At 33.3% G+C, this 19874-nt stretch overlaps 1 protein-coding gene across 3 annotated transcripts in view; it reads left to right on the top strand.

The window, feature by feature from the left end:
- The first annotated feature begins 7974 nt into the window (after positions 1 to 7974).
- The window catches only part of LOC126735352 (serine-enriched protein), a 48005-nt gene continuing 36105 nt past the window's right edge, over positions 7975 to 19874 (top strand). For all 3 annotated transcript variants that reach the window (XM_050439308.1, XM_050439310.1, XM_050439309.1), the window contains exons 1-2: positions 7975 to 8055; positions 8124 to 8173. The gene's annotated coding sequence lies outside the window, so the exon portion shown is untranslated. The remainder of the gene's footprint in view (positions 8056 to 8123; positions 8174 to 19874) is intronic.

Genomic DNA, 19874 nt, shown 5'->3' with positions numbered 1-19874 from the left:
GATGATGTTTTTAGATTTTTAATACAGCGTTTCGCCTTTTGCCAACCACCATCCATTTTTTTTTCTTATTGGTGCGATATTGGTTTTTTAAATTTTTAAAATCTCTACAAAATTCAACAACACACGCAGTGGGTGAGGTAAACGTGTCTTCCTAAGAACTATTCAGAATAGCTTATTAGATATCGGATTACCAGCGCGAAAATCAGCCAAACAACCCTTATTATTTTAAAAAAAATAGGAACGCAAGAATGTTATTTGCTTGGTTTCCTTAAAACTGGACCACCCGCGATTGGAAAAAAGAACTTCTTTCTGATTATTTTAAATTTCCTATATGATCAAATGACAAAAGACAATTTTGTAAAATATCGTGCAGGAAAAAGGCTTGTCTCAAAGTACGTTGCTACTACTGTAAAACATGGTGGCGGCAATATCTTGGTGTGGGGCTGATGTAATAGATCCTATTTAGAGAAGTAGGGCCCTAATGGATAGGTTCTGTAATGTACTTGGTACCATACTTTTAACTTGACGCACCATATATTTATTGGATTATTTTTACTTTTAAACTGGTTTCCGCGCCTGTATCGCGGCATCCTAGTGGGCAGTACTGAATAGTCAGTCTAATTTTGGGTACATATCGATTATATATGTACTACATAAAAAAAAAATATTCTATATGTAAAACTAAAGCCACTCTTGAAAAAATTATCTTGAAATAACTGTAATTATGTTTAAATTTGATGTAACAACATTGAGATTATAATACCTTAATCTTATTTTCAAATGTATGCTTGTCTTAAAATTTAAATGAAATCTTATTTTAAATCAAGATAAATTTGTAATGGTTCAAGCTATATTTAACATTAGGGAAAATATTGCAGTTAAATCATTTGTAAGTTCCTGTTATTATAATTACATATAATGTTCTCACAAATATATTTTCAGCGCCTTCACGCAATTATTTATTTTTTTAAAATCGAAAATTATATTTTTTTAAGCAAAAATAGTTAACCTTTCTTGAAATGCACACCAGATTAATTAAACTACATCTTCATTCTCTGCAAGATGCCAAATTATTTCACCCGATATTTGCTATACTTGGATCCAGTTAAAGATAAAACGGAAACATCTCGTGGTAACACTTGCTTCGAAGTGCGACCAAAAGCAGATAAGCGAGTAAATTTCGTTTAGGCTCGACTTGATAGTTTCTCATTTTCCTTTTCAAATTGTTTGTTTAATGATTTGCCTCAAACGTAGTTTGTGATTTGTGATTTCCACGAGTATTATTTCATCTCATCAATGCAAGTAATCCTTCAAAGATATGTCATAAAAATGATCCCAGTTTTGATTTTCCTATTTACATTATTCTGGTTCTCTGTTCAAATGCTTAGTGATTCACAATACCGGTGTTGGGTACGCGTTGCATAGCTGCGATTGCTATCAATCAAAATGGAGGATATTATAATTCATATATATATATAAGTCCATTATTCAATAGTAAGTGCGTAGGAACTATTTTTCTTTAATAAAATTAGTTTGTTGGAAAAATACCGGGTGTTCTTTGAATTTATTTTTTTTTGATATTTACATTCTTTCTTAATTAGAAAGTTGTTAATTGTTTATTTTATTTTTAAATTTTCTTTGCTGCATGTAAATGCCTCATGGGGAGGTGTCATTTTAACATGTTTTAATGCAGATTAATTTTCAAAACCCTAGAATAGGATAAAATTTTTTTGTTATGAATTATTTAGTCCACGTATATTATATGGTATACCTACTATATAAAAGAGAATAAATATTTTTTTAATAATAATATGAGTTTTTGTTACCTACACTTATGTTGTTATATACTTCTAATCCATAATGAAATAAGAAGCTTGACCTATATGTTATTAAAATAATGTATGGATGGAGACCAAATTATAGGGTAAAATTAAATTAGAATTAACCAAATTACCTAAATTATAAATTTAGGCTAACATTATAATTTGTATTAATTACGGGTTGACAACAAAAATTAAATAAACGCCATAAGATTTGAGTTTTTTTACCTAACGTAATTCATTAATCAATCTATTGAAGAACTGTTGAAAATTATCTAGTAAGCGAAAGTACCTTTTCTTTTTTTAAATTGTATCGCATTTTTTAACTTTGATGATACAGTAAATTTTATATTCTTATTAATAAAATATACAAGCGTAACTATTCTTTGTAATAGAAACCCTAGCGTTTTGTTTAAAAATGCGTAATTTAAATTCAAAATTACTATTCTTACTATTCTCAAATAAAGCTTTTATCCTATTGCAATAATATTTACAAATGTGTTTTGCCGAGTATTGCTATTTTAAGGCAAAGATTATTAATATTTAAATAAAACGTATTTTTTGCATTGGATTAACACCAATACGTTTTCAGGAATAACATTCCTTGTCATTGCGAATATATAAATCTAAGCTTATCTTCAGTCAAGATTATTAGTTTCAGCTATAGTGGATTTTTTTTCCGTATAATAATAATAATAATAATAATAATAATAATAATAATAATAATAATAATAATAATAATAATAATAATAATAATAATAATAATAATAATAATAATAATAATAATAATAATAATAATAATAATAATAATAATAATAATAATATTAATAATAATAATAATAATCGTAGATGTTAGGTTTGGGAACAAAAAATGAATGGTGTCGACGTTTTGACGTTTATTTACGTCTTTCTCAAGGCTGTTTACTGTGAAAAAGCTTTTTCGTCGATTGCATATATACTAATGGCAACAGAACAATATATGTAGATGGGCATATATGTGATTATACTTTACATAACATAAATCCCCAAGGACATTACAGGTTCAAATATGTTTGTTAATATATTGGAAAACATTATGCTGCCTTATGCGGAATGGAAAATGCCCCTAAAATTTACATTCTAACATGACAACGACCCAAAACACGCAGTTAAAATAGTAAAAGAGTAACTAAGCAACGAATTAATGTAAGTAGTCACCGCAATCGCCATCAGACCTAAAGTCCATATCAAATCTATGGGAAATAGGGGAAAAACATGTACATCGATCACAAATACATAATCCTGATCATTTGGTTAAAGAAGGCCGTTTAGCGTGGAATTCCATAGATGAAGACGTAATAAACTATCTGGTAGCTTTAATGCCAAAACAGATGCGATGAAGTCATTAGGAAAAATGGGTACTGGATGAAATATTGACTTTTGTAATTCTGTGTACAGCGTGGCCCAAATTCGACTCTCATCATTGGGATCTCGGAAACCGTAAGAAGTACAAGGTCGGTTAAATTGTATTTATTTATTTTTTCTTTTAATTATAAGTATCGACTTATTATTAATAAAAACTAATCCACCCTATGATTTAATTTTATAAAATACCTAGGACATATCATCAATATTATCGTCAAATTTAACATTAAAAACTCACATTTGTTACAAAACAGTTAAAATTACCGATTATATAAATAACTAAATTAACTATACTTTAAACATCTAACATCTTTTAAAAAAACTACTATACAAAAACCAAAGAAATGCATTAGTAAATATGACGTATTTTTTTTCGGATTCTTCCACCCAAAAAGCCAAATAACAATTAAACTTTTAACACTAATTTATTTTAATTATAATAAACTAGATGAAATGCTCAAATAATCCTCCTTCAACTTCGATGCATTTCTGAATTCGCCGGCGCAGATTACTCGTGATTGCCCGATGGATCATTCTTCCTCTTGCCCGTAAAGTTGTGATTTCCAGAGTAAAATTGTGGCGTAAAACATTTATATTTTGAGGACTTTCTTTAAATATACGTCGTTTAAATATCCCCATAAAAAATAATGTAGAGGTGACAGATCGGGGCTTTTGGTAGACGAGCGAACTGCTCCTTGGTTTCCAATCCACTTAATGGAGAAAGTTTGGTTAAGAAACTGAGACACAGCAATAACATTATGTGGTGGTGTCCCATCCTGTTGTCACCATAATTGCTGAACAATATTCAACGGCTCGTCATTTAGGGCATCAAATTTATCTTCTTGCAGCAAATTTAAGTATCGTTTGGAATTTAAATTTCCATTATCGAAAACTGACCCTAAGATTTTGTTTTCATAAAGCCTAATCCAAAAATTAAACGACCCCCGTCCCTGTCTCCAAATTTGCTGATTTTGATACGGATTTTCGACTGCGTAATAATGCTTATTATTTGTGTTTATAAAACCACTCGTGGAGAAATTGCATCCATCCGTCCATATTATTTTATTCAAAAAATTTTCATCTTCATGTAACATTGCATTAAGCCAGTTGTAAGATTCAAGCCGGCTTGCGCTGTCTCTTGGCTTAACGCTAATATGGATTCTATATGGTCGATACCTATTTTTTTAAAACTATTTGAAATTGGCGTGAGGAACCGCGAAGACTTACTACTGTAAGTCTACCTTTAACAAAATGTCTTACTTATTATAGTATTGTAAAAAGTGGTTTCAAAATATTAAGGCTGCTCCCTACCTATTATAATCTTTCAGTCCAAAATTCTCGTTTAAAATTCGAAAATATAATATTTACAAATATTAAAGATTTTGTCTTGATCTTGTTCCTAACATCGCCATTTTCTTTGTAAAACCAAACCTAAAATTTAAAAAAACGCGATGTTATGCTCTTTATAAATTTATTTCAGGCCCTAACACCGCAAAAGTTTGGTATCATTACTATTGTCTAATAGGAATTAGACAGTCATAAAACATTTTATGCCCTTTACGTGGTCCGAACGATTTTGGTTAAATTTTAGGACTGTATTTTGTATTGAAAAGTCGCAAGGTGGAAAGCGTCTATCATATTTTGACAGCCACTGAAGGCCACTTTTTGTTTATTTCAATGCCGCCTTTTTAAATTTGTTTTAATATTGGCGATCAAAAAATATCAACGCGTTGAATTTCCCCCACATTTGTTTACATTGCCCAGCTTATAGATAGTTTTTGATGAAATTGCCAATTCCAAAAATATACGGGGTGCATTAGTTTTTATTAAAAGCAAGTCAAAACTAATATTTAATTAATACTTAATTAAAAGAAAAAAATAATAAAAGCAGGTCATATTAAGAATGTTTTCTTTCATTATCGAAATTCCAAGTTTTTGTTGTTAAATTGGTTGGAAATAAAAAAGTTTGATACGTCATAGGTTTTATACAAATGTAGTTCAACAAAATAAGGTAATAGAAATCCAGGGCCGTATTTCAAAAAAAAAAGTTGATGGTATCTCAAAAACGAAACGTCGTATTGACTTGTGAATGAATTGTAGAAAACAGTGGGCTGCCAAGGCAGTTGTGCATATAGGTCTCCTGATGGACCCGTCATGCCCCACCAGGGGTTACCAGAGCCCAACGGCCTTAGAGAAACTGATAAGGCTTTCTGGTCTGAACGACCTAAAGTCACTCGATACACAGAAAGTGTTACCCTAAGTATTTGAACCTAGCGCGCGTGAGTGCTGGGTACTCCCCGACTACATGGTCAACGGTTTCATCCTCCTTACAGCACCATCGGCAATCCGGGTTGTCCGCAATACCGATAGTATGGAGATGGCTTCTTAAGTGCCAGTGACCGGTTAAAAGACCTGTCACTAGCTGAATTTCGCGTCTTTTTAGGCGTAGTAGATTTTTGGTGAGACAGGCCCAGGCCCACCTATGTGCGCGTTGGCCTGTCTCATACCAGGGGACTTAGTCCATCTTCATTGGGTCCACTCGTCCAGCAGACCCTTCATTGACGCGACCACAACGCATTTGGCGATACCAACTATGGGTTCCGGCCCCATCGGCACATTCGCCGATCCCAGTCTGGCAAGAGACTTCGCTTCCTCATTACCTGCATGGCCAGGTATCCAGACAAACTGGACCCTGCAGCCAACCTGCACCAGTATTTTGAGGACATTTATGCACTCTAGTACAAGCTTGGAGCTTATTTTGCGGCCGTGATAGCCTTAATGGCAGCTCTGCTGTCCAAGCATATTGATACGACTGTATTGCGGTGTCCGCAGCTTAGGATTTTCTGTCCGCATTTTAATACAGCGAATACTTCGGCCTGGAAGACAGTGGCGTGCTTCGCCAGCAAGTATGCTCTACTGGTATGTGGGATCCCAACACAAAGCCCTGATCCAGCTCTGTTATTCATTCTAGAGCCATCTGTGTACCAGATGGTCCCCTTATTTAGCAATGCAGGTCTGTTGGAATGCTACCACTCCTCTCTGCCTGCAATGTGCGTCACGAATCCCTCGCAGTCCACAGTCACTGGAGCCATGCAGTCACTGCCCATCAGAAGGAGAGGACATTCCTGTATGGCCCGTGACCAAATTTTTGCGTGACCGGTCTCGCCAGCACGTAGTTCGCCGAGGACGTATAGCCTGTACGCAGTCCTCATTGCCTCGAATTGCACAACGAGGTCCAGAGGCGGAAGGCTCAGCAAAGTCTCAAGCGCTCTAGTTGGCGCCGTCCGCATGGAACCCGTTATGCTGAGACATGCAAGACGTTGGACTCTGTCCAGTTGAGCACGAATTTTTGCTTTCTCCGTACATGGCCACCAAACGATAGCACCGTATGTGAGAAGAGGTTTCACAATGCGCGAGTAGATCCAGTGGAGGATCTTAGGAGACAGACCCCAGGTATTGCCGAAAGCCTACCTGCAGGCCCATAGCGCGCAGGTGGCCTTCTTCATTCTGGTATCTGCATGATCGTACCAGGAGAGTTTAGGATCTAACTTGATTCCCAGAAATCGAACTGTTCTGGAGTAATGCAGCTGCACACCACCTAGAGATATAACAGGGGGCGTGCCAAAGTTACGTCTCCTCGTGAATGGTAGGAGCTCTGCTTTTTTGGGGTCAATCCTGAGACCCCCCGAGAGGAACCATATATCTACCATGCGCAGGACACTAATCATAGGGCCCCGCATTGAGACGGCGTCTTTCCCTGGGCAATGGTTTACCAGATCATCAGCGTAGGCCTGTGTGTATAGGCCAGCATTGTTTAAAAGATTTATCAGGCTGTCGATCACAAGGTACCACAACGTAGAGGACAATACTCCTCCCTGTGGCCACCCCTACAATGTTTTGACAATCTCGTTATTGAGCTGGACAGATACATGACGTTTCGAGAGCATGGCGTCTATCCAGCTAACCAAACAGGGTTCTAAGCCGCGGCTCTCGAGTGCTTGACAGATTAATGCGAAAGGGGCGTTGTCGAACGCCTTTTCAATATCTAGAAACGCACCCAGACAGGCCTTGCCACTACCAAGAGCACCCCCTCCACCTTAAAAGAAGAAACGTCGTATTTTAATTCTGAAAACGTCATCTTTTAAAGGAGAAAAAGTGCCCTTAACAAAGTGTTATTTATTATATTATACGATTTTAAATAACGTCATAAAAAAATAAAAGAGATTTTTCCTAATTTCGGTTTGGCATTGAAGCTACCAGATTGTTTATTACATCTTCATCTATGGAATTCCATGCTTAACATACTTCTTCAATCAAATGATCAGGATTATGTTACGGTTTCCGAGATCCCAATCGAGAGGGTCGAATTTGGGCCACCCAGTACAGTTTAATTTGAAAAAAATAGTAGGCTACTTTAATTACTTTAGTTATTTTTATAATATAAATAGAATTGTACATATTAGAAATTATTATTATTTACCAACTAATTGAAAACATATAAACCATAACATGCTACAGAAATTTAATGATTTAAAAAGTTGCTCTATTTTTGTCCGATACTGTATATTAATCTATTAAATATTAGTTACTCTCTTGTAACTACATAATCTGGAAAAAGCCGCCATCAAACGATGAGAAAAATTTCCTGTTATTAGGTCCTTGGATTCAATGGCAGATCGTTAGCTTCGAGCCTGCGCTTATGCTGCCTCCGAATGTTTGCAGGTTTATCTCTTTCCAGGAGGGCTCAACAGTTTTCCCTGGGTAAAAGCAATCGAGAAAAGGGAATTTCGGGATGGCGTTTGTTAATTATTAAATCGTGTGGAGTTTTTAGGTGCAGTTTGTTAATATTTTTGTATTGTTACGTCCTACTTATTTGTTTAATTTTTTTTTCTCTTTTAGTTCCACTTTCGTTATTTTATTTTGGTCGCTGTTCGATAAAAAATCAACAGGTAAGCATTGTTAGAGAAAATATTGCCACTTTTGATAATATATAGGATATTGTTATTATCTTAATTAAATTTAAGGAGAGCACGTTATGTGAGAGCATAAAGCCTACAATTCAGTATATATTAAAAATAGTAATATAAAATAGGTGTTGTAATATACTTTTAAAATATTATAGCGTTTTTATCACAAATCTACACAGTTGACTCAGTAAGTGTACGTATTAGTTGCATTTATCGGTCTCCATCAACAAATCCTTTTAACTTTATACGCGCTCTTGACAATCACCTCAAAAATATTAACCAGATTTAAAAAAAATTCAATTGAAGTGATAAGTGGCATAAATATAAATTTATTCAATAAGTCCTGTATTTTTTTTGGCACTTGTTAAATCAACTAGCCACCTTCTCTCTTTAGCTCCTATATAAAAACTATTAAATATCTTCATTTTTAAATATGATTATATTCAATACATTAATTCCACAGTCATATAGGGTGCTTTTTATATATTGCGACAAAATTCAGGAACGTGTTCTTTGGACAAAAATTCGCAAAAAAAATCCTATAAACATAGATCCTAAACCTTTTAGATTTTGAGCTACAAGGTGGTAAAGTTTTAACAAAAAAATTATTTTTTTTGATAACTTAAATACCCCTGTAGATATTTGTCCAAAGATTGGTATGCAGGGTCTGTGTATCCAAAGCCATTTACCAACATACTTTTAACATTTTTATGTTTTCCAGTGGCGTGTGTGCGGGTTTTCCGCTGAATACTTTTATAAAGAAAAATGGTACGCCACTGGTTTTTCTTGTATTAAAAAATATTTTTCAATTCCCCGTTTTATTTGCAACATTTTTGATCCCTTGGATTTTGTCCGTTAGATGCACGGTTTTCGCACAAAAAATTAAAAACCATGGACATGTTGCTCAGATTTGATTAGACTTTCTTTATTCTAGTAATTTTTCGTTTTTTTTTAGTTTATTGCAACTTTAATAATAAATAATAAAATTTTTATTAATTAATTTAGTATAAAAGCCAGCCCAATTTAACAAAATTGTAATTGAGGATTTAAAACTTTTGCTTCTACAATCTTTAATTTAAAATTCAAGTTTTTAAATGATAAAAAAATATTTCATTTTTTATTATTTATTTAAGTAATATTATTATTTTTACAAAAGTTGTTCAAAGTGTGCTCCTCCAACATCAATACAAGCATCTAATCGACGTCGCATTGATTAGCGGACACGTTCAAAAATTCCTGGTGTCTGCCGAATTATGTCACAAAACGTTATAATGCGATTACGCAATTCCTCCACATTATAATAATAATAATAATAAATCATTTTATTGTTCCATAACATTTACATAGTTTATAATATTTACATACATATAATGCTGGAACTAAAGGCTTTTTATTCAGCATCCCTCCCAAGGAAGGGGCTGTTAAAGCCCATGCATTGCTATACACTTTTCATTATAGCACTCAAATAACCTTCACAATAATTCCTCAATTTTTGCCAGTAACCCAATTATATATAAAGTAGGCAAAAAGACCTACATTAAACCAAACTAACAATGTGGACGAATAATAATATTATTATCTACATCTACCCTAGATCTGCTAAACTCAATGATAAAAATCTAAATTTGCTAAAGGAGTTGCTGCCTGATTTTATTTTTTAAATACACAACAGAAAAATTAAATGTATTAATTTTGAATTTATTAAGGGTGGAGGCTATGTTATATGAAAATTCCTTTTTGAAAGACTCTTTATTGTGTCTTGGGATTGTAAAAATATGTTTTCTTCGTATATTAAGATTATGGATATCCGTACGGTATACTAGTTTCTTATTAAGAAAAATAGGACATTTATATTTAACAATGTTATAAAAAAAGCAAGCCGAGTGCAATATTCTTCTATTGTACATAGAAAGCCAATTAAGATCCCTGAGCTTATGTGATACACGCTGCCTTCGTCTAATGCCGCATATAAATCGTATACAAGAGTTTTGTACTTTCTGCACTCTTTTAGCCTGAGTTGTGTCCAAATAGGGCCCATAAACGCTATCAGCAAAATTAAAATGTGACAACACAAGTGCTTCACACAATTCTATTTATGTTTTCCTTTCTAAAGAATGTCGGTGGGGAAAAAGGGATTTCAGGGCTGAGTAAGATTTTTTAATACATGAAGTTATATGTTCATTAAATTTAAGTTTATTATCAATTATTAAACCTAGGTTCCTTGAAGAGTTTTTAAAAGAGATATTACACTGCCCAATAGTGAGTCTTAATTTATTACAAATTATTTCTCGAAGTCTTTCACTGCAGAAAAGTAGAGCCACTGACTTTTGTGGATTTAATTAAAGCGTTAAGAGTTTTAAGATCTATGTTTAGTCTAAAATTTGCCTCTACAGCATCCTCCGGCTTAAACGAGTATATTAATTGTGTGTCATCGGCGTAAAAATGATATTTACAAAACTTTAAGGATGCTATAAAATTAGACGTATAAATGGTAAAAAGAAGAGGGCCCAAGACACTTCCCTGAGGAACACCAGCAAAAATAGACATAAGTTTGTAAAATGTACTATCAAGCGTTACTCTTTGCGTCCTTTTACTTAAAAACGACTTAACCAAAGCTTAGGCATTAACACCAAAACCACAATAAGATAATATGGCTAGTAAAATATCATAATTTAGCATATCAAAAGCACGAGAATAATCCAGGAGCACCAATACGCTTGCCTTACTCTCGTCTGGTGCACCAGTAAGTTGATCCGTAACATCCGCAAGTGCTGTCGTACAGCTGTGACCACGGCGAAATCCTGATTGTTTTTCTGGCAAAAGGTTGTTGGACCACACGAAGCCTGAAATTTGGGACGCCATAACCTTTTCCAGAATTTTAGACATAGATGGTAAAATAGAAATGGATCTAAGTTGACTATAGGTCTCAGGATTACTCACTTTAGGAAGCGGAACCACTATAGCAGATTTCCAATCACTTGGAAAAACTGAATCTCGTAAACAACAATTTATTAAGTGGGTCAGGTAAGGTATAACAAACGGGCAGCATAATATTATAAAAGTGCTATTAATATTGTCACTTCCAGATGCAGTTGACTTCATGTTAAGTATAATATTAGAAATAGTTTCCTCAGTAACCTGAGTAAAATTAAATTCCTTATTTGTTTTTTTGTTTTTTTCATAAAAATCCAAGAGTTCAGGTTTTGGAGAAATAGTAGAGTTAGCTGCATTGACAAATTGCGTGTTGATTTCATTAAGATTTCTTAGCTGATCTGGTATTGTATTTATTTTTTTATTTATGATGCCAACTTTTTTTTTAATTCCGCCCATTTTTCTTTTGCATTACAGTTTGAAAGCTTAATATTTAGATATGTTTTTTTTTCAGCTCGAAATGCTGATGTAAATGTATTCCGAAGCTGTTTATAGTATTCCCAATGTTCTGGCAAACGTGAATGACGAAAGCGATTAAGTGCATCAGTCCTTAACTTTTTTAATAATTTCAAATTATCCGTGAACCACGGGACCACGGGAACCAATTGGAATTCTTTAAACTTTCAGTGATTTAAGGTGGCCCCATAAAAAAAAACCTGCGGACTTAGGTCGGAAGACCGTAAGGGCCAAGGGTGAATACTTCCCCGACCTATTTGGATACCTAGTATCCAAATACTGCCGAGCCACTAAACTAAAATGGGCTGGAGCACCGTCATGTAAAAAAAACATTTGCTGTCTCAGCTGAATAAGGACATCTTCTACCATCGCTGGTAATTCATTTTCAAGAAATTCTTGATACACTTGTCCAGTCAACCTTGCTGGTAAAAAAAATGGACCGATGAGAAAGTTTTCAATAATGCCGACCCATACATTAAGTGAAAACTAATGCTGATGACGGTTTTCTGCCACAGCATGTGGGTTCTTATAATGCCATATGTGGTTATTGTGGAAGTTCATAATTGCGTCCCTGGAGAAATTAGCCTCATCGGCGAAAAGTATTTTTTTTATAAACGGTGCATCTTGCCTTATACGTTCTTGCATCCAACGACACAAAGCCGTTCTTTTCGGAAAATCGCCTGGCAAAACTGCCTGCATCCGCTGAATATGATACGGGTATAAAAGGTTTCTTTTAAGAATATATAGAGCACCTGTTCTTCAATTTGAGGAGTTGTTCGGGGATGTCCGTTTTCAGCGGTGAGTTTTTTAAAGCTGCTAGTTTCACTTAGACGTTGGTGTAAACGCGTAAACATGGAGTAATGAAGAATAACACGACTCGGGTAACGTTCAGCATAAATACGCAAGGTTTCTCGTGCGTTTCCGTTAGCCAGTCCATAAATGAAGTGCCTATCGCACATTTCATTATTTATGTAATTGTTAGCCATTTTTTTAACAAATTAATCTTGTCAACTGGCGGACAGTGACTAGGATTTAAAATTTAAAATATCACAAAATCTTACAAATATCAACTTTATCGTGGGCAGAGGAAGAATATGGTAAAAAGATTAAACTCTTAAACAAGAATGTGATTATCGTTGCAGCGGCGTTGTCCGTAGATACGTTAAAAAAAAATAATGTTCACAAGCTACTTCGCGATTTTGGAAGCGTGAAATATTAACACGTTACTCATACAGTGGACCACAAAAGTGATGGTACAATAGACAATTTATATATACATTTTATTTATAATTTTTATATGAAATAAAAATCAATTTTTGCTTTTATGTATTAATTTTTTCCAATGCCCAACATCATAACATAAACCGATTTGCATAATATATCTAACACACAATAAACAAAAAAATAAAATAAAATTTTCTATAAAAATTTAATCCACAAAAGTCAAGGTACTCTTAATTTGTGTAAATCAAAATATGCAAGTATCTTTTAAATTTATTGTTATTTTGTTATTTGCTAATAAGAACATTCCTCTAATACTATTCTGGCATTCGTTTTCAGTATTCACTAGAATATTTCTTCTTAACTTTGACTGGTAAATACAGTGATAATCATGGGAAGAACCGAATTAAGTGTCAGTGAGCGGAAAATTATTATTAATTTGCATAGAGAGGGAAAATCATACACCAAAAGTGCAGAAGTGATTAAAAGAAGCAGGTCCACTATACAAAAAGTAGTAAATCGTTTTCAAAATGAAAACAGAATTGAAAATAAAACGCGAACAGGACGTCCTCGGAAGCTGTCAGAGCGCGAATCCCGGTACATATTAAATGAAATTAAGAAGGACCCAAAGAAAAGTGCCATACAAATATCATCAGAGTTAAGAAAAATGTTTGGAGTATCTGTTCATGAAGAAACTGTTCGCTGGAAACTTAACCAGGGTGGATACAAATCCTGTAGTGCACGTAAGAAGCCTCATGTTAGCGATATTAATAGAAAAAAGAGACTGGAATTCGCTGAAAAGTACAAGTCTATTGAACTTGATTTCTGGGATAAAGTTATCTGGTCAGATGAAAGTAAATTTAACATTTTTGGGTCCGATGGTCGTGTCAAGGTGTGGAGGAAACCCGGTGAAGCTCTTAATCCGAAAAATACAATCAAAACAGTGAAACATGGAGGAGGTGGAGTAATGGTTTGGGGTTGCATGGCAACTTCAGGTGTAGGAAATATTGTTTTTATCGACGAAACAGTGGATCAAAAAGTATACTTAAATATTTTAAAAGAAAATTTACGTGCCAGTGCTGAAAAATTAGGGTTGCATGAGAACTATTACTTTCAACAGGATAACGACCCTAAGCACACAGCTCATACAGTACGTCAGTGGTTGGTTTTTAATACTCCCCATCTGCTGGAAACTCCTCCCCAAAGTCCCGATCTTAATCCTATAGAACATTTATGGGATGTTTTGGGGAGAAAAATTCGGCAACATGTGATTCATAATAAATCAGACTTAAAACAGGTAATTTTAGAAGAGTGGACAAAAATATCCAACGATGTGACGAAAAAACTAGTTCATTCAATGCCAAATCGCTTAAAAGAGGTTATTAAACTGAAGGGTTTTCCCACGCGTTATTGACAGAACTTTATTAGCCCATAGTCTGAAATGTACCTTGACTTTTGTGGATTAAATTTTTGTAAGAAATTTTATTTTATTTTTTTATTTATTGTATGTTAGATATATTATGGAAATAGGTTTATGTTATGATGTAGGGCATTAGAAAAAATAAATACATAAAAGTAAAAATTGATTTTTATTTCATAAAAAAATTATAAATAAAATTTGTATTGTAATTCTCTATTGTACCATGACTTTTCTGGGCCACTGTATGTCACTTTTTTTAACATGTTAAATAAAGTGACATATTATGAACTACAATGAAATTTTAAATAAAATAAAAAAAACACTTACTTTTTATAACGATCATAGAAAAAATAAATTCTTGCGATCAGTCAAAGTAGAAATTTTTTTTAAATTTTTTGTGCGAAAACCGTGCATCTAACGGACAAAGTCCAAGGAATCAAAAATGTTGCAAATAAAACGGGGAATTTAAAAATATTTTTTAATACAAGAAAAACCAGTGGCGTACCATTTTTCTTTATGAAATTATTCAGCGGAAAACCCGCACACACGCCACTGAAGAACATAAAAATGTTAAAAGTATGGTGGTAAATGACTCTGAATACACAGACCCTGCATACCAATCTTTGTACAAATATCTATTTAAGTTATCGAAGAAAAAATCTTTTTTTGTTAAAACTTTACCACCCTGTAGCTCAAAATCTAAAAGGTTTAGGACCTATGTTTATAGGAATTTTTTTGCGAATTTGGTCCAAAGAACACGTTCCTGAATTTTGTCGCAATATATAACAAACAATATATATGTATATGTATCGCTTGTTATATAACAAATTGCAATATATAACAAACAATATATATGTATATGTATACAGGGTGCCTCCTATTAAGTCGGCACTATTGGTATCTTTGTTAATATTTAAGATACAGGGTCGGCTAAATTAGCAAACTAGTAGGATTTTTTCTGTTGATTAAAATGGTGAAAACAGAAAAAAAATTGAACATCGCGTTTTCGAGAAAATATGAAAAATGTACTTTTGTTAAAGGGAATCCCCTGTATATTTTTACATAAATCAAAAGATAATAATTTTCTTAATAAAAAAGTTTATTAACACTAATAGCCTAAACCTAAAAATAACAAAGTTATAGCGATATTAATAATTTTGTCAAATTTAGGCAAAACAAATAAATCATTGTTTGAATAATAAAATGACAGTAGCCATAGAGATTTTATTAAATAAAGAAATACTGACAGTTACATGTTAGCAAAGTTTGTGATTTTTGTAAAATTTAAATTAGTAAAATGCCTTTTACGCATATTGAAAAATGTGATATGTTAGAATGTTACCTTGTATGTCGAAAAAATAGTGACAGAGCGCTAGAAGAGTACCGCCAGAGATTCCAGACTCGTAACTTGCCAAACCGTAGATACTTTTTAATTCTCTACAGAAAATTTAGAAGTAACGAAAACGTGTTTAAAAGAACTAGAAGAAGGAACCAATTTATAGTAAGTGAGGATGTTGAAATTTCTATTTTGGCATATTTTGAAGCTCATATGGAAAACTCAACTAAAGATTTAGCAAGAGCTTACGGTGTGAGCTTAATAACAATTTGGCGGGTCTTAAAGAAACATAAATTTGTGCCATATAAGTATCGACCAGTACAAACATTGTTGCCTGGCGATAACGAAAGAAGACTTGCTTTTTGCAACTGGTTACGTAATGCATATGAGGCTAATGATAATATTTTAAACTATATAATTTGGAGCGACGAAGCTAATTTTTCAAACAAAGGTATGTTTAACCGTAAAAATGTACACTATTGGTCCCAAGAAAATCTTTTCCTTACTGATCCCAGAAATCCTCAAAATCAATTTAGTATAAACGTTTGGTGCAGCTTAATAGGAAGCCAAGTAATAGGACCTGTGTTTTATGATGGCACTTTGACTGGAAGGAGATATGTTGATCTCATATTATCTGGAGCGCTGGAAGATTATTTGGATAATGTTAACTTGGAGAGACGGCAACAAATCTATTTTCAACAGGATGGAGCACCTCCCCATCAACTAAATGATGTGAGAATATTACTTAATAGACTGTTTGACGATAAATGGATTGCGACACATGGCCCGATTCGTTGGCCACCTAGGCCACCAGACCTAACCCCTCTAGATTTTTATTTTTGGGGTTACATAAAAAATGAAGTGTATAAAAAAAATACAGAACCGTTGATGAACTTCAAACACATATTAGGCAAATAATTGGATCAATAGATAGAAGATCAATCTTAAAAGCTACAAGACGTGTGCTTAAGTGTGCTCAGAAATGTATTGAACAAGATGGCGATGTTTTTGCTCATTTATTGTAAATTAGTAGTTTTACTTGATGTTATTTATTTCAAAGCCAAAACTTGACAAAATTATTAATATCGCTATAACTTTGTTATCTTTAGGTTTAGGCTATTAGTGCAAATAAACTTTTTTATTAAGAAAATTATTATCTTTTGATTTATGTAAAAATATACAGAGGATTCCATTTAACAAAAGTAAATTTTTCACATTTTCTCGAAAACGCGACGTTCAATTTTTTTTCTGTTTTCACCATTTTAATCAACAGAAAAAATCCTACTAGTTTGCTAATTTAACCGACCCTGTATCTTAAATATTAACAAAGATACCAATAGTGCCGACTTAATCGGAGGCACCCTGTATAGCGTGTCTATTTAGTACTCCCTTTCTCCATTGTGACTAAATTTTTAAAGCAAAAACATTCAATTTTTGTTGTATACGGGGTTAAAAAGCTACATAATAAATATGTTTTGAGTTATACAGAGGGTTCACAAAAGGCGTGGCAGTAGAAATTTATGTTTTTTTTAATGGGGAACTTTATATATTACTTGATTTTTAGGTTCTTCATAGAATTCTAAGAAATTTGATATCATGCATGTCATACTTTAATCAAGTATTTTTTTCCAAGAAATCGTCCATCTTTTCTCAAAGAGACCAGCTTACATTATATAGTAATGAAACAAACTCCAAGTCACAGGTCTCAAATTTATTAAATTAAAATCAGAGATTTCACGTGTTTCGCCTATTTACTAGGCATCACCAGATCCCCTTATGTATTCACTAATAAAAAGAACAAAAAAGAAGCAGAGCACAACACTACATGATACAATTTAAGGGTAGAAATTTAGTAACTAGTCTCCGTCCGATTTTACCAATTTGAACTTAATTTCTACCTTTGATTTGTATCATGTAGTGTTGTTCTCTGCTTCTTTTTTGTTCTTTTTATTAGTGAATACACAAGTGGATCTGATGATGCCTAGTATGGGCGAAACACGTGTAATCCTCTGACTTTAATTTAATAAATTTGAGACCTGTGCCTTTGAGTTTGTTTCATTACTATTTAAAGTATTTTTTTGTATTAGAGACAATCGAATTTTGGTTTTTTCCAACTTTAAGAGGCTATAGTGCCATAACTACTTGGCGTGGAATAAAATGATATTTACATTTCTATCTTAACTTTTTAGGGTGTGTTTATTAAAAGAAAAAAATGCTACTTTCGCTTCTCTTTTTTTTCCTTAAGCAAATTGTTTAAATTTTTAAATTTCAAATTCAAATTCAAAACAATAGCATTGGCAGGAGGAACAAATAGAGGTAACCTCTCTAAGAGCGCAGAACAATCAATTTTATTATTGCAAAATTTATATAAAAATATCTGACTAGAGAGAATAGTATTTTGCTTTAGTGACAAATAGTTGAATGTATTCAGCAGGTACTCCTGTTCCACACCTCTTACTGGATATACTCCATCCAACTTAACAGAAAGTAACTTTAAGAATTTGCGCTGTACATACTCCAGTCTGTTAACATGAACATCATTGATGGGGAACCACAACATAGAGCAATACATTAATTTAGACTTTACTAATGAATTGTACCAAACAGTCAAGCTGGTTATATTTTTAAATTGAGAAGTGGACCTTACTATAAACCCGAGGGATTTTAAGGCTGAACCAGTGACCTGTGCTACATGCTGGTTGAATGTGAGCCTCTTATCTACTTCAATGCCCAAATCCTTCACTGAAGAACAGTCTAGCAACTGAGAACCACTCAATATATATGGGTATAAAATATCCTCATGAAGAATGGAAATTGTCATTTTTTTACATTTGTCACAGTTTAGGGGTAGTTTATTTCTTTCACACCATTCAAAGACCCTATTCATGTCATCTTGCAGTTTCAGGCAGTCCAGCATAGTACAAATGATACGAAACAACTTCAGATCATCAGCGAATAAAAGACAGAAACTCTCTACACAATCAACTAAATCATTAATAAATAGATCGAACAGCATTGGGGCGAGGTTACTGCCTTGGGGCGCACCACTCGAAGCCACGTAATACTCATACCCAAAACAATTAAACTCAACATACTGAAGCCTGCCAGTCAGATATGAGATGAAGAACTCCACCAGACAAGGATGAAATCCAGCCAAAGCCAGCTTTCGTGCCAGCAAGCCGTGATCCAGCCGATCAAAAGCCTTCGAGAAGTCTGTGTACAGCACATCCAACTGGCTTTTCTGATTTATAGCTAGATATGCTGTTTCCAAGAAACAAGCCATATTAGTGACAGTAGATCTTTTCTGAAAGAAACCATGCTGCTTTTCTGTAATTATGTGCTTAATTTGAGGAGACAATTTATCGTGCACACATATCTCAAAGGCCTTCGGAAAATTAGAGAGAATTGACACCGCAATTTTGATGCAGTATAAAAAAATAAAATATAATATAATGTCCCATTTAAAAAAAATAAAATTGTCCAAAATCTTCTACCACGCCTGTTGTGTAACACCCTGTATATGTCAAAATAATGTTTAAATGTTGCTTTTTTCACCATTTCTCTACAAAAGAAAAATGATCTTTTTTTGCTTTTTGCAATTTAATTTTAAATCCTTTATCATCAAAACTAATATTACAGATATGGTCGAATTTAAAGTAAAAAATTTTAAGGTAATTTCCAACACATATATAAATAATAAACTATGAAAAGTTTAATTGCAACAATATTGCATCTAAAATTGGCATAAACGTTCCTGAGGAACTTTGCTGCACCAAATATTTATAATTTAATAATTTAATCGAAATAGTAACAAAGTGTCTTTTTTCATAAAAAATCTCTAAGCAAATGAAACATAATAAATAGAATACTATACTCGATGCGAATAGGACATAACTTTAAAAAGGCCCTTACTTAATCAAAATAAAAGTAATACTGTACTAATAATTATTATTCTGATATGCTAAATAAATATAAATTTAATATAAAAAAACCGGAAAGTTATTAATGAAGTAACAAACTTGAATTAAAATAACTGCAACAATATTGACTTGGCTAATATTGACAAATATTTCTGTACTAAAGGTGAATGTCTCTGGAAACATTCCAAAAACCCCTCAGTTTTTTAATAAGAATCCAACAAATCCTGATTATAGCACATTTTTTACACTAGTCGCAGAACCTAAGATCTTATAATATATAAATTCTTTAAAAAATTACGACGGCTGTTGTCTTATGTGATCTGTCGAAGGCGTTTGATTGTATATATATGTTACGGGTAAAGTTAGAATAACGGTTAAACTTAGGTTTATCCGGATAAA

This window comes from Anthonomus grandis, chromosome 4 (genome assembly GCF_022605725.1).
Source record: "Anthonomus grandis grandis chromosome 4, icAntGran1.3, whole genome shotgun sequence".
Taxonomy (NCBI): Eukaryota; Metazoa; Arthropoda; class Insecta; order Coleoptera; family Curculionidae; genus Anthonomus; species Anthonomus grandis.
This window is presented reverse-complemented; position numbering and strand designations above follow the sequence as displayed.